A 16,014-nucleotide genomic window follows, 5' to 3' on the forward strand; every position below is an offset into this window, starting at 1 on the left:
GTCTGAATTACCCAGGTCTGATGTGGAGCTGGAAGTAGTGGTGTAGCTGTTGTACAGTCCATCGCACTGCTTTCAGTTCTTGCTTATTTAAATGGCTGTTAGAAGGCAGTTCAGTGGAAGCAGGCACCTTGACACTGAAAAGGCTCACTGGCACTTTCCGAACCAAATGGTTTGCAATCCAATCACAAATAAGAGAAAATCTGCAGATGCTGGAAGTCCAAGCAACACACACAAAATGCTGGAGGAACTCAGCAGGCCTGGCAGCATCTATGGAAAAGAAAACAGTTGGTGTTTCAGGCTGAGACCCTTCATCAGGACTGGGTATGCCTATACCAAAGAAGCTTAAACCCTCTATTCAACCCTGTCTCTCCTGAAGAAGGGTCTCGGCCTGAAACGTCGGCTGTACTCTTTTCCATAGATGCTGCCTGGCCTGCTGCGTTCCTCCAGCATTTTGTGTGCGTTGAATGGTTTGCAGTTCCAGCCGGTGGGTTGAATCAGCCGGAAGCAGAGGGTCACTTCTGATTTAAGCTGCTTTTGCTTGTTTCCCACCTCACTACTCTCTGCCGGGTTGCTGAGTGCAGGTGAGGGAGTGAGAGATTTCCAAAAGCAGACGCCTGAGAGCAGGTCACCAGCTCTTTGTTGCCGTTTGCTCTGTTGTTGTGGTTGTTGTTCTGCTGAACATTGTGGCCGTGCTATGCCGGTGTCAGAATGTGTGGTGAGAATTGTGGGCTGCCCCACAGCACATCTTTAGATTGTTAATGCAAACAATGAATTTCACTGTATGTCTTGATGTACATGTGACAAACAAACAATCTGAATCAGAGCTCATTGGGTCAGGCCCAAGAAATCCATCAAGAGGAAGGGTTTTATCAGCAACAAAACCAAGTGATATGCTGTCAGAAGTTTGAACAGGCAAAACGAATGAATTGTTAACATCTGAGAAGCCTGTAATGGCCAGCCGGATGATGGAATTCATCCCCACAGACTGATAAAACGTTCATTTGAAGAACTGTGAACCAATTGACCCAACAGTCATAATGGTGATGTGAACATAAGCGATTCTGCAGAGACGGGAAAATCTGCAGATGCCGGAAATTCAAGCAACACACATCAAAGTTGCTGGTGAATGCAGCAGGCCAGGCAGCATCTCTAGGAAGAGGTACAGTCGACATTTCAGGCCGAGACCCTTCGTCAGGACTAACTGAAGGAAGAGCTAGTAAGAGATTTGAAAGTGGGAGGGGGAGGGGGAGATCCAAAATGATAGGAGAAGACAGGAGGGGGAGGGATGGAGCCAAGAGCTGGACAGGTGATTGGCAAAGGGGATATGAGAGGATCATGGGACAGGAGGCCCAGGGAGAAAGACAAGTGGGGGGGAACCCAGAGGATGGGCAAGGGGTATAGTCAGGGGGACAGAGGGAGAAAAAGAATGTGTGTATATAAATAAATAACGGAAGGGGTACAAGGGGGAGGTGGGGCATTAGCGAAAGTTTGAGAAGTCAATGTTCATGCCGTCAGGTTGGAGGCTACCCAGACGGAATATAAGGTGTTGTTCCTCCAACCTGAGTGTGGCTTCATGGCCTCCTCTACTGTAAAGATATCCACGGCCTCCTCTACTGTAAACATGAAGCCACACTAAGGTTGAAGGAACAACACCTTATATTCTGACTGGGTAGCCTCCAACCTGATGGCATGAACATTGACTTCTCTAACTTCCACTAATGCCCCACCTCCCCCTCGTACCCCATCCGTTATTTATTTATGTACACACATTCTTTCTCTCTCTCTCCTTTTTTCTCCCTCTGTCCCCCTCACTATACCCCTTACCCATCCTCTGGGTTTTCCCCCCCTCCCCCTTTTCTTTCTCCCTGGGCCTCCTGTCCCATGATCCTCTCATATCCCTTTTGCCTATCACCTGTCCAGCTCTTGGCTCCATCCCTCCCCCTCCTGTCTTCTCCTATCATTTTGGATCTCCCCCTCCCCCTCCAACTTTCAAATCTCTTACTAGCTCTTCTTTCAGTTAGTCCTGATGAAGGGTCTCGGCCCGAAACATCGACTGTCCCTCTTCCTAGAGATGCTGCCAGGCCTGCTGTGTTCACCAGATTCTGCAAAGGTTGGAAATGATGAGCAACACACACAACATGCTGGAAGAGCTCAGCAACTATGGAGGGGAATAAGGAGCTGATGTTTCAGGCCAGGACCCTTCATCAGGACTGGGTATGCCTACACTGAAGAAGCTTAAACCCTATCTCTTTGCCCCCTGTCTGTAATCTCTGCTGTTGTCTGACTCTTCAACTATCTGCTCACTAAGACTCGCACCTATCACCTGCCAGCTTGTAGTCCTCCCCCTTCTTATCCTGGCTCTTGCCCCCTTCCTTTCCTGTCCCGATGAAGGGTTTCGGCCTGAAATGTAGACCGTTCATTCCCCTACATAGATACCGCTTGAGTTGCTGAGTTTCTCCAGCACGTTGTGTGTGTTGATCTGGATTTCCAGCATCTGCAGAATCTCTTGTGTTTATGATTTGCTGCTCCACTGCGAAGTCCCTTCAACAGGAGTTCTATGAGACTCTCTCTCCCTGCTCCCCCTCTGATGTCCCTGCTGCTCTCTAACTCTTCGACCATGTGTTCACCCAAGCTCATTACCACAGCCAAGTGTCTTTCCAGAGAACTTGTCTCTGCCACCATCTTGTGCTCCCCTCCTTCCTTATCCTTTGCCTCCCCTCATTTTATTATTCTGGCTCCTGCCCCCTTCCTTGTGCTTCCCGATGAAGGATCTCAACCAGAAACATTGACCGTCCATTTCCCTTCCATGGATACTGCCTGACCCACTGAGATACTCCAGCATTTTGTGTGTTTTGTGCAATCCTGATACAGTCTGGTTCTGCTACAGAAAAAGGGTATCTCACCATCAGAACTTTGGTGTCTTTCCTCATGTGAGTCAACTAGTTCAGTCCACTTCCATCCATCATTCAGTCAGCACCGCCCTTCAAAGATCCTCTTTTCTGGTAACCCCGTGACATTTTTGCTTTTTTCCCTTATGATTGAGGTGAAAGAAAATTCCGGAAATGGCAGCAGTCTCAATTCCCAGCATTCCTTCTTGTTCTGTACATTAGGCAGAAACTCTTCCGGGTGCTTTAAACACGATGTTAATTCCAAGAATGAATCAGAGTCTCCCTGTCAAGATGGGGAGCAGCAAGGGACTTCACTTTGAAACAAATCAGTTTTATAAGCAAAACCAATAAAAAAAATGCTGGAGGAATTCAGCAGGTCAGGCAGCATCCATGGGGAGGAATGAACAGAGGACGTCTCAGGGCCAGACCCTTTGTCCACTCCTGAGAGAGGGGAGCAGAGGATGATGGTGGAGACGAAGAGTCTCAGCTGAAAACATTGACTCTTTATTCCTCTCCACAGATACCGCCTGACCTGCTGAGTTCCTCCTGCATTTGTATGTATTGTTCTGGATTTGCAGCATTTGCAGAATCTCTTTGTGCTTATGCAAGATTTTATACTTTACCTTTGCATTATGATATTTCTTGGATGATTATATCTTGTTTGTTAATGTTTTCTTATTTCTTTAATGGTTTTTATTGCAAAATTCACAATTGTACCTTCTTCAATGGAATCCCACCACCAGTCACACCTTCTCCTCTCCTCCCCCTCTGCTTTCCACAGGAATCATACTCTCTGTCTGCTCATTCCTCCCCCACTTTACTCCTTTCCCTCCTCCCCAGACACTCTCCCCTATGACTGCACAAAGCATAACACCTGCCCCTCCCCCTCCTCCCTCACCACTGTCCTCGGCTCTAAACAGCTCTCCCAGCAGAGAGACTATTTCACATGAGAAACCTACAGTGTGATTTATTGCATCCGATGCTCCCGTTGTAGTCTCCTTTATATTGGCGAGAACGGATGCAGCTTAGGGTACCACTTTGCTAAGCACCTTACCCCATCTGCCGTGGTTGTCTGGATATCCCAGTGGCCTGTCACTTTAAATCTCTTCCCATTCCCATCTCTGCCCTCAGCCTCCTCTACTACCCAGTCAAATCTAAGTGCAAACTAGAGAAGCAGTACCTCAATTTCCACCTGGGTAGTCTCCAACCTGGTGGCATGAACACTGAGTTCTGAAACTTCTCCCATCAGATTCCATCACTTTTAGCCAAGTTCTGACATCACTCCCACTCTCTCCTACCCCCCAAAATCTGCAATCACTCCGCTGACTTGGATCCATCTACCGCGGTGGTTCCCGAACTTTTTTATGGTTACCACTCCCTTGGCTCCCAGACCACATCCCCAGTGACCCCTCTCCCTTTCCGGCTATTACATCAAACTATAAAGGATTTTGACTTACGATGCACAGCGAAAGAAAATCAGAACTGCATATTCAAAGTAGTGACAAATAATTGCAAAAATTATTCAAATCTATTTAAAGCTACAAATAAAATTATTTCTTTGCTTAACTACTATAAAAACAATTTTCATCAACAATTTCAGAACATACATTATAGTCCAACTATTCACTGCTTCGTTACTTTTTCACCTCTCAATGAGATGGACGGGCTTGGTGCAGTGATACCAGCTTCTCAACATCTGGCTGAACGTCAGTCAGAAGGAGTCTCAGATCCCCATGTGCAGTAATTTGCAGTCTGCTTCATTGCTTTGAAAGAAGTTGGGCAACTGCACTGAAACTGTGCTCCACTAAATATGACGTTGGAAATGCGGTGAAGAACATCTTGATGTTTTTCAACAGTGCAGGATAAGCATTCAGAGATTTCTTTTTGCAACCAGAAGTCTCAGTACGACGTTTTAAACCTTGGCTTCAGCTCAATCATTTTGTCGTTAAGATCAGTTCTTCCTCCGCCCTTCCTGTTAGTTCCTCAGTACAAGTGTTCAGGAATGGATGTATTACCCAATCTGGAGTTTGGATTGAGAAAAGATCCTGAAATCTCTGACATGTCTTTACGCAGCTCACACTGTACTTGAAGACCTTCATCTGCTATTCTTTCTTTCTCTTCCAACTCAGAGGCTTGGGAATTGGAAAAGGTCACAGTGACCGATGTTGCTCTTAAATAAGATTAACTTGGACCAAAATGTAGAGACAACTGATCAGACTTTGGTAAGATTCACATCATCCTTAGCAGTTGAAGACTGAGTTCATTAAACTTTGCGAATATTGCTGACAAATAAGCAATGCTGTGCCTAATGCTCTTAAATTGATTACTAAATGAAGTATTCGAGTCTTCAAAGGATTTTATCACAGTTTCAGAAAGTGCATAAAAGCGTCTCAGGCCATTTCCTTTTGAGAGCCATCTGACTTCCATGTGCAACAGCAAATGTTCAAACTCTTCAACGTTCTCAATCCAAAGCTCTCGAAATAGTCAAGAATTGAGAGCATGGAACGTGACTTTATTTACTGCTGTGATAACAGTATTTATGCAGCTAATTGTTCAAAAAGGGTTCTAAAAGTAAACCTAGCAATTATCGGCCTGTGAGTTTGACGTCAGTGGTGGGTAAATTGATGGAAAATATTCTTAGGGATGGTATATATAATTATCTGGAGAGACAGGGTCTGATTAGGAACAGTCAACATGGATTTGTGTGTAGAAGGTCATGTTTGACAAATCTTATTGAATTTTTTGAAGAGGTTACTAGGAATGTTGACGAGGGTAAAGCGGTGGATATTGTCTATATGGACTTCAGTAAGGCCTTTGACAAGATCCCACACAGAAGGTTGGTTAGGAAGGTTCAATCTTTAGGTATTAATGATGAAATAGTAAAATGGATTCAGCAGTGGCTGGATGGGAGACGCCAGAGAGTGGTGGTGGATAACTGTTTGTCACATTGGAGGTCGGTGACTAGTGGTGTGCCTTAGGGATCTGTACTGGGTCCAATGTTATTTGTCATATGCATTAATGGGGTGGTAAATTGGATGAGTAAGTATGCAGATGATACTAAGATAGGTGGAGTTGTGGATAATGAAGTATGTTTTCAAAGCTTGCAGAGAGATTTAAGCCAGTTAGAAGAGTGGGTTGAAAGATGGCAGATGGAGTTTAATGATGATAAATGTGAGGTGTTACATTTTGGTAGGACTAATCAAAATAGGACATACATGGTAAATGGTAGGGCACTGAAGAATGCTGTAGAACAGAGGGATCTAGGAATAATGGTGCATTGTTCCCTGAAGGTGGAATCTCATGTGGATAGGGTGGTGAAGAAAGCTTTTGGTACGCTGGCCTTTATAAATCAGAGCATTGAGTATGGGAGTTGGAATGTAATGTTGAAATTGTACAAGGCATTGGTGAGGCCAAGTTTGGAGTATTGTGTACAATTTTGGTCACTGAATTATAGGAAAGATATCAACAAAATAGAGAGAGTACAGAGAAGAATTACCAGAATGTTACCTGGGTTTCATCACCTAAGTTACAGAGAAAGGTTGAACAAGTTGGGTCTTTATTCTTTGGAACGTAGAAGGTTGAGGGGGGACTTGATAGAGGTGTTTAAAATTATGAGGGGGATAGATAGAGTTGACGTAGATGGGCTTTTTCCATTGAGAGTGGGGGAGATTCAAACAAGAGGACATGAGTTGAGAGTTAAAGGGTAAAAGTTTAGGGGTAACATGAGGGGGAACTTCTTTACTCAGAGAGTGGTAGCTGTGTGGAACGAGCTTCCAGCAGAAGTGGTTGAGGCAGGTTCGATGTCGTTTAAAGTTAAATTGGATAGATATATGGACAGGAAAGGAATGGAGGGTTATGGGCTGAGTGTAGGTCAGTGGGACTAGGTGAGAGTAAGAGCTCGGCACGGACTAGAAGGGCCGAGATAGCCTGTTTCCGTGCTGTAATTGTTATATGGTTATATGTTTTAATCACTTAGGTTTCATACAAGATGTTGCCTGGGAATTGCACAGAGAATGGTACATATGATAGGTACAGCTTATTTCAAGAAAGTAATGACCCCATGGTGGCATCTTGTCATTCATGCACAAGCAAGACTGTTGGTGAGAAGAATGCCCTTCTCTTTGAAAAATTGCTTATCAACCCAAATATTGACTCCCCCTTTGTATCAGTTTCGCATCCCTTTACAAATAACAACTCTTGAACCATGCTTTCATATTTTATGAAGCAAACATGACAAAGAAGCAAAGATCCATTGTCTGCTAAAGTTGACTCATCCAACTGCAGAGCAATTCCTGTTGTCCCAAATATGCTGCTCAATGTGCCTTCCACATTCTCAGACATTTCACCTCTTCATCTTTGAACAGAATTGTTGATAAATGGAAGTGCCTTAATTGTTAACTGACGCAAAACTGTACTCAGAACCTCCCTTACTGCTGGCAGAATCAGTTCTTCTCCAATTGTATGGGCATTTCCAGATTTAGCAATGAGTATTGAAATGTTGCATGAACCACACAACCCATCACTGTTTTCTTGTGAAGTGCCTGGAAGCATGTTTCACAGAGCATAGAACACAGAAATCTACAGCATATTACAGGCCCTTCAGCCTACAATGATGTGCCAACAATGTAACCTACTCTAGAAACTGCCTAGAATTTCCCTACCGCATAGCCCTCTATTTTTCTAAGCTCCATGTACCTATCTAAGAGTCTCTTAAAAGACCCTATTATATCTATCTCTACCATCTTCATTGGCAGTGCATTCCACACACCCACCACTCTCTGTGTGAAAAACTTACCTCTGACATCCCCCTTGTACCTACTTCCAAGTACCATAAAACTATGCCCCCTTGTGTTAGCCATTTTAGCCCTGGGATAAAGCTTCTGACTATCTACACAATCAATGCCTCTCATCATCTTATACACCTCTATCAGGTCACCTCTCATCCTCTGTCGCTCCAAAGAGAAAAGGCCGAGTTCACTCAACCTATTCTCATAAGGCAGGCTCCCCAATCCAGGCAACATCCTTGTAAATCTTCTCTGCACTCTCTCTACAGTATGCACAACCTTCCTGTAGTGAGGTGACCAGAAATGAACACAGTACCCAAGGTATTTTCCATTTCTGAAAGTTTTCATGGTGATTGAAAATAAGCCGTTTTGTTTTGCTTTATCAGGATGTATTTATTTCAACTGTTTAAGAGCCTGAACAGTTTCTTGCCTCACTTGAAAAAACTTTTTCACACAACAGATACATTGTCTACTGGTGATTGCTTGGTGCTGGTATAAATCCATATTTCAAATACTCAACACTATACTGTAGACTCTTTTTCATTCAGTCTGCTTTTGCCATTTTCATTATGGATTAACGACCATGGTCAATCACCTCTTGTTTAAGTTCAACCTCAGATGCTGAGAACAATAAAGAAGAAGCTTATGACATCATCATAGCTCAGGCAAAACCTGACTCTCTTCCTGAAGGTGCATAAAGTGGGTTGGCGACCATTCTCAGTTTGGCCGTGGGCTAGAGAAATGTGGTCAAGACCATTCGAAAGGGCAGATTCTGAATTTTTGCCCCACTGACCGCCATACCCTGATTCTCAGGAATTGTGTCACTGCATGATAAGACCATGGGAATCATACTAGCTAACACAGTATTACAGTAGTGAATGACAATCATGTGAGGGCTGGGCCCAGAAATAACTCAATTTCTTCAGTCCAGGTTTCTCATTGTATTGCCAATAGTCACATTGCTTTTCAAGAGATGAGACTATGTGATCATTGTCATCGTTTATGAGGTACTGGCGATCAAATGTTTTAATAAGTAATTCATTTCTTAAATTAAGCCTGTAATCCCTCAGATGCCCCTTGCTACTTAGTGCCCCCACCACCTTTTTTATCTTTATCACCCCTTTAGAAACTCCCACTGCCCCCAGGAGGCACGATATTGGCCACTTAGGGAACCACTGATCTATCACATACCCAGACATCCCACCCTGCAAAAACGCATTTCAGGGAGGTAGCACTCCCGCCCCCCGCAACCCCATACTCCCCCCCCACCGGTCGACCTCCAAGGGTGTATATAATACTTTGCTTAGTGATTTTGTCTCATCTGTAAACCAAGTTCAGTAAATGCAGAAAATGCGACATTAAAATATGTACTTATACTATATTATCATGTTTATTCTATTACAACTTTAAGCAAGTCTACAGGGAGTTTGGCCTCATCACGTAGGACATCAATAGCATAGCTCCTTAGCAGCCAGCCAGCTAGTTTAAATAACGTTAGCTATGCTGTAATGACACCTGTTAAACTCACCTCAACATGTCTTTTACATTTTAACCCACCATGGGCAATAGAAAAGTCACTGTTGCAAACAGTGCAGCGAGCAACACTGTCATTATTTTTGAGGTCGACTGTAGAGCCCGCCCACAGAGAAAACTGATAGGTCTACTTAACAGGGGTCCCCAATCTTTTTTGCACCGCGGACCAGTTTAATATTGACAATATTCTTGCGGACTGGCCGACCGGGCGGGGGGTGGGGGGGGGATGTTAATCACGACCGGAATGTAGGTGATAAGTCAACTATAAGACACTTATAATTACGTTTCTAAACGGGTTTATCTAACGAATTTAATATTAAACACACAGCGCATATTTTCCTCCCATGAATATAGTGATAAGCCAATTATAAGTCAATAGTATCATAACATTTTAAGTAACGTTTGGATATTAAACACACATCGCATATTTTCCTCATATGAACATATAAAATCATTGCAACACACCAATATCGTTGAATCAGTGGGAGCCCTGGGCTTGTTTTCCTGCAACAAGACGGTCCTATCGGGGTGATGGGAGACAGCGATACTCGAAGGGGGTTCCTTATGTCCAGTCTATTCCGCAATTTAGGTTTCGTTGCATTCATTGCAGAAAACCCAGCTTCACAGAGATATGTTGGAAATGAAAGCAACGTTTTCCGTGCTTCAGTGGCTATCTAAGGATATTCAGCCTTGACTGTGATCCAGAATCCCAGCAGAGATGTTATGTCAAACTTACTTTTCATCCCGCCGTCATTTGCAAGCTCGAGGAGTTGATCTTCCCGCGCTGACATGGATGACGCGTGCATAATGACCTCATGTGAGTAATGACCTCACGTGCGTTCAAGTTCAACAGTGCGTGACAGGGAATGAGGAAAGGTGCAACTGACTCATATCGTTTCATATCGCCAAATCATATTGTTTCCTCGCGGCCCAGTGGTTGGGGACCACTCTTAGCACGAAGAGAGACCAATCAAGATGCTCGCTCTCCCGCTCCCTCTCTTTCTCAAAAAAATCGATTTCCAGGATATTGTATATAATTTCTGGGCATCAGGGAGCTTTCTGCAGCTTTTTGTGATCCTATACAACGGCCCTTCCACGCCAGACAGTGATACAGCCGGTTGGAATGCTCTCCGTATATCTGTAGAAATCACACACACACACACAATTTGTATATAAGATCTCTCATCAATCTCTTGCACTCCGGGGAATAAAGTCCTAAATTAATCAATCTTTCCCTATAACTCAGGTCCTGAAGTCCCACCAAAATCCCTGTAAAATCCCTTCTCTGCACTCTTTCAAGCTATTGATATACTTCCTGTAGATAGGTGACTAGAACTGCACACAATACTCCAAATTTGGCCTCAGCATGTCTTATACAACTTCAACATAACATCCCAACTCCTGCTGTCAGTGCCCTGATTTAGGTGCCAAAAGCTTTCTTTACGGCCCTTTCGAACTGAGATACCACTTTCAAGGAAATATGGATCTGTATGCCCACGTCCCACACACCCCAGTGCCCACACCACTCACTGTACTGTGTAAATCTCATATTGGTTTAGCCTCCCAAAACTGTTATGTCACCAAAGACCTCGCAGATTTCTACAGATGCACCACGGAGAGCATTTCAACTGGCTGCATCACTGTCCGGTGTGGAGGGGCCCCTGTATAGGATCAGAAAAAGCTGCAGAAAGTTGTAAACTCAGGCAGCCCATCATAGGCACAAGCCTCCAGAGCACTGATAACTCAAAGGGTGATAAATCAAGGAGGAGGTACAGGAGCCTGAAGACACACACTCAATATTTTAGGGACAGCTTCTATCCCTCCACCATCAGATTTCTGAACGGACAGTGAACCCATGAACACTTCCATTGTATTTATCCCCTCTCTTTTTGCACTCCTCGTTTAATTTTATTTTATTTTTATGTATACTTCTTGTTGTAATTTATGGTTTTTGTTGTTATGTATTGCAATATTCTGCTGCCACAAAACGACAGATTTCACAATGTATGGTAGTGATATTTAACCTGATTCTGATTCAAAGTGCAACATCACACACTTGTCTGCATTAAATTCCATCTGCCATCTTCATCTCCTTCTCCAGCTTGTGCAGATCCCTCACCAAGCTTTGAAAGCCTTCTCCGCTGTCCACTATGCCCCGAGTTAGAATCAGGATCAGGGTTAATATCATCGGCATATGTCGTGAAATTTGTTTATTGGTGGCAGCAGTACAATGCAATACATGATAAATATAGAAAAAAATAAATTACAGTAATTATATATATGTATATTAAATAGTTTAAGTGAAAAGAAGCAGTGCAAAAACAGAAATAAGAAGAAGTAATGAGGTAGTGTTCTTGATAGTGTCCATTTAGGAATCGGATGACAGAGGGGAAGAAGCTGACTGTGTGCCTTCAGGTTTCTGTACCTAATGGTAACAACGAGAAGAGGGCATGCCCTGGGTGATGGGAGTCCTTAATGATGGATGCCGCCTTTCTTGAAGATGCCTTGGATACTATAGAGGCTGGTACCTATGATGGAGCTGACTAATTTTACAACTTTCTGCACAATTTCAGTCCTGTACAGTAGCCCCCCCCCCCGTACTAGACAGTGATGCAGACAGTCAGAATGCCCTCCACGGTACGTCTGTGGAAGTTTTCGAGTGCTTTAGGTGATAAACTAAATCTCCTCAAACTCAGAATGAAATATAGCCTCTGTCTTGCCTTCTTTATAGCTGCATTGGTATGTAGGGACCAGGTTCAGTCCTCAGACACCCAGGAACTTGAAATTGCTCACTCTCTCTACTTCCAATCCCTCCCTTGTCTTACCCTTTCTGAAGTCTACAATCAGCACAACCTTGGTGTCATCTGCTGACTCAGTTTACTACATTATCATCCTAAATCATCAATATAGATAGTAAACAACAGACCCTGTACCACACCACTAGTCACAGGCCTCTAATCAGAGAGACAACAATCTACTACCATTCTCGGGCTTCTCCCACTAAGCCAATGTTGAATTCAATTGACAACTTCATCCTGAATGCCAAGTGACTTAGTCTCCTATGTGGGATTTTGTCAAAGCCCTTGCTAAAGTTCATGCAAATAACATCCAACCCCTCCCTTCATCAACATTCTTGGTAACCTCCTCAAAAAACTCTATATGATAAGTTAGACAGGTTCTACCACAAAGCCATGTTGACTATCCCTAATCCAGCCCCTGCATACCTAAACATGTACTTACATATTCAGTCCCTTAGAATACCTGGGTGGTGTGCGTCCCTGGTGACGGATGCTGCTTTCCTGCGTCAACGCTCCATGTTGATGTGCTCAGTGGTGGAGAGGGTGTTACCTGTGATGGACTGGGCTGTATCTACTACTTTTTGTGGAATTTTATATTCAAGGGCATTGACGTTTCCATACCAGGCTGTGAAGCAACCAGACAATATACTCTCCACCACACATCTATAGAAGTTCGTCGAAATCTTAGATATCATGCTAAGTCTTTGCAAACTTCTAAGGAAGTAGAAGTACTGCCGTGTTTTCTCACAATTGCACTTACGTGCTGGGCCCAGGACAGGTCCTCTGAAATTATAACATTGAGGCATTTAAAGTTACTGACCCTCTTCACTTCTGATCCTCTGATGAAGACTGCCTCATGGACCTCTGGTTTCCTCATCCTGAAGTCAATAATCAGCTCCTTGGTCTTGCTGACATTGAGTAAGAGGTTGTTGTTGAAACACTCAGCCAGATTTTCGACCTCTCTCCTCTATGCTGATTTGTCACTACCTTTGATTCGGCCTATAACAGTGGGGTCGTCAGCAAACTTGAATATGGCATTGAATCAGTGCTTGGCCGTACGGTCATAAGAATAAAGCAAGTAGATCAGGGGGCTAAGCACACAGTTTTGTGGTGCACCTGTGCTGATGGAGACTGTGGAGGAAATGTTGTTGCCAATCTGAACTAACTGGGATCTGCAGCTGAGGAAATCGAGGATCCAATTTCACAAGGAGGTATTGAGGCCAAGGTCTTGAAGCTCATTGATTTGTTTTGAGGGGATGACAGCATTGAATCCAAAGCTGTAGTCAATAAAGAACATCCTGATGTATGCATCTTTGCCATCCAGATGTTCCAGGGCTAAGTGAAGAGGGCATCTGCTGTGGACCTGTTGCTTCGACAGGCAAATTGATCACTCCCTTCGTTGGATGGAGGGTGCTTATTTTCCTAATGCTTCTCTGAAATATTCATAGAACACTTTTTCCTTCTATTGCAGGATTTTGTAAACTGCAAGTTGTTGCATTATGATCTATTCAGTTGTATAACTTGAGTGTTTTGATAAAGCAATAACCCATTTGTCGGTAAATTAGCAACATAATATCCGGATTCAAGATTGTTTATTGTCATCCTTCAGTATATGAATGTAAAGGAGAACAAAATGATTGTTACTCTAAATCTGATGCAGGATAAGAAAACACAATAAATATAAAAGCAATCCTATAAAGTTCAACATACAAGTAACTGAGTGTGGCCATATATACATAAGATAAGATGCGTGGACTGATTGTATGTGCATGAAGTGACACCAGGATCTGAACTCATACAGGAAAGGTGACTCTTGCAACAGGTGCGCTTCCAGGTAGCTGCAGGATATATGAAAGCACAGTGGGACAGTGCCTGTGTCAGCGTAGGCTTGAAGGATGGATCTGAAGTAATTTATTTGAATTTTCTACTTCATGTCGCACATAAAAAGTGAACCATTAGAAGTCAGGTAAATCCTTATGATGCAGCTTTGATGACAGCAAGAGGCTGTTCCAGCGACTGGCCACTTGATGGAGTGATGAGTTTGGAATCGTTTTAATGAGGCTTTAGTTCAAACACTTGGAGTGAGCGGTGTGAGAGACTCCGACAAGGAAATGTAAATGTGAGCTCACCCCAATGGCTGCTGGGGCAAGTCACTAATTTATCAAAGTTTAACCTTCCTCACAGCCTATAAAGGAAAGCAGGTAAGGCCAGGACAGTGGTCCCAAGCACGGGAAACTGGTGCAAATGTTCAATGTGAAATGTTTGCAGTAAAGCTGAAACATGGCTCTGTTCCCTGTACAAACCCATGGGGTGTAACTGTCGTGCTACGCACACTTGTTACCTTGTAGACGACTGATCAGCAAGTCAGTTCACATTGCCAGCTTCAGCTTTTATGGAATTAACACTGAGCAGTAATTATCTAGGTTTTCCAAGTAGCTTTCTTTCCTTGCTCTCTTCCGCACTTCCGTCCTTCATGAGCAGAGGTTTAGCTCATTTGCAGAACGGGATCAGGACCAGCATTCCACAGAAAGCTTTAATCTTTCACCTTCCCGCCCTGCCCTGCATTACAGTCAAACAAATCTCCATGTGTTTGCTACTGTTACCAGCAATAGGATTTTTATTGCACTCATTGTTGCAAAGTTCAGTTATTGTTGCTTTGGTCTTGTATCAACATAATTCTGCGTATTTCTTGGTTTTCAATTACAATTGCTTTTTGATGGAATCAAGAGAGCTTCAGATTCTTGTCCACGGATGAAACAGCAATGCGTTCTTTTTCCAGTTACTAGTGGAATCTTTGGAGCTCTATAACTTGTAGGACAGAACTTCCTTGCCAAACTTTTTCCCACAGGCTAATTGACAGATTATCCTTTAAAATCACCAAATCTCAATTAAGCCTGCAACCTCGAGCCTCGAATTTCATGCCAAATAACAGGTGGTGTTGGCAGAAAGATGCTGGTCGGGACTGCTTGAGTATTCAATTAGTTTCAAAGTGAAGAGATATCCAAGTAAATCAATTTGCACAGAGGGCAACTGTCAAGCTCCCCTTGAGTCCAAGTGACATTAAATGCATGGCTGCACTGACCTTGGGCATGCTGTGACCCAGCTGGTTGTGTTGCCAATTGGCCAAAATACTGCATTCTCACATTTTTTCAGTAAATGCCAGAGACGGCAATTCAGCTGGTGAAGATGCTTCCATGTCTTCTTCTGTCTTTTAATAGTGGTTGGCAGTCCAACTTAAAGGTGTATTTCCACCACTAACTGGACTGTGCTTTACTGATATCATCATCCAAATGTAAAACTGGATCCAGTGTCATTAAATGCTCCAAGAACTTCACGCATTTTAAAGTAGTGCTGAACCAAGAGGATGTCCCGTATTTTCCTTGCCAGTCCAAGAACAATAGCAACGGCCGGAATGCTCCTCCCTCCTCTCCAGCCACGAGAACTATCGGACCACGTTCCAATGTGCAGTCTGCAATTCCTTCCGGGATCATGGTGGTGGTCTGTAAAACTGGCACCTGCGCTCCAAATCCTTTTTGTGATGAAGAAAATGGTGGGGGTGGGAGGGGGGATTGGTAGGGACATAATATTCCAGCATTGATCGATAAGGGAAAAAAGACCATCACTGAAATAGGGAGGGCCGAGTCACTGGTTAGGTCATCTGCTTCAAATCATAGTAAAGTTTATTCAAGTGAAGTGGTTAAGCAATATAGTGATAAGGCTCCAGATGAATATCCTGATGTGCTGGAAGTAAGCTGTAGCCAAAAACCCATGCTATTCATTCCTACTCTGACATTCACTTTGAACAAGGCATCACTCCCTCCTTGGTGCACATTTCAAACGAGCCAACAGGCTCTCTTTCAGTTATCGCATCTCTCCTTTCCTCTCGACCTTCAACCATGCTTCCATTTGGATGTTCCATCTGGGTGGCTTCCCAATGAGCTTTGCATCCCTGACAATTTATGTCATCTACATATCCTAAGGATGCAGAAGCAGATGGTCCAATTCACCTAA

General features: G+C 43.6%; 1 protein-coding gene across 4 annotated transcripts in view; it reads left to right on the top strand.

Moving 5' to 3' along the window:
• Positions 1-16,014, top strand: part of zbtb38 (zinc finger and BTB domain containing 38) — a 103,149-nt gene that overhangs the window by 19,938 nt on the left and 67,197 nt on the right. For 2 of the 4 annotated variants that reach the window (XM_063045463.1, XM_063045462.1), the window contains exon 1: positions 13,547-14,204. The exons of 1 other annotated variant lie outside the window; for it this stretch is intronic. The gene's annotated coding sequence lies outside the window, so the exon portion shown is untranslated. Of the gene's footprint in view, positions 1-13,495; positions 14,205-16,014 lie in introns of those variants that run through there. One more of the 4 variants, XR_010017635.1, reaches the window with a different exon arrangement.

This window comes from Mobula hypostoma, chromosome 4 (assembly GCF_963921235.1).
Source record: "Mobula hypostoma chromosome 4, sMobHyp1.1, whole genome shotgun sequence".
NCBI classification, from domain to species: Eukaryota; Metazoa; Chordata; class Chondrichthyes; order Myliobatiformes; family Myliobatidae; genus Mobula; species Mobula hypostoma.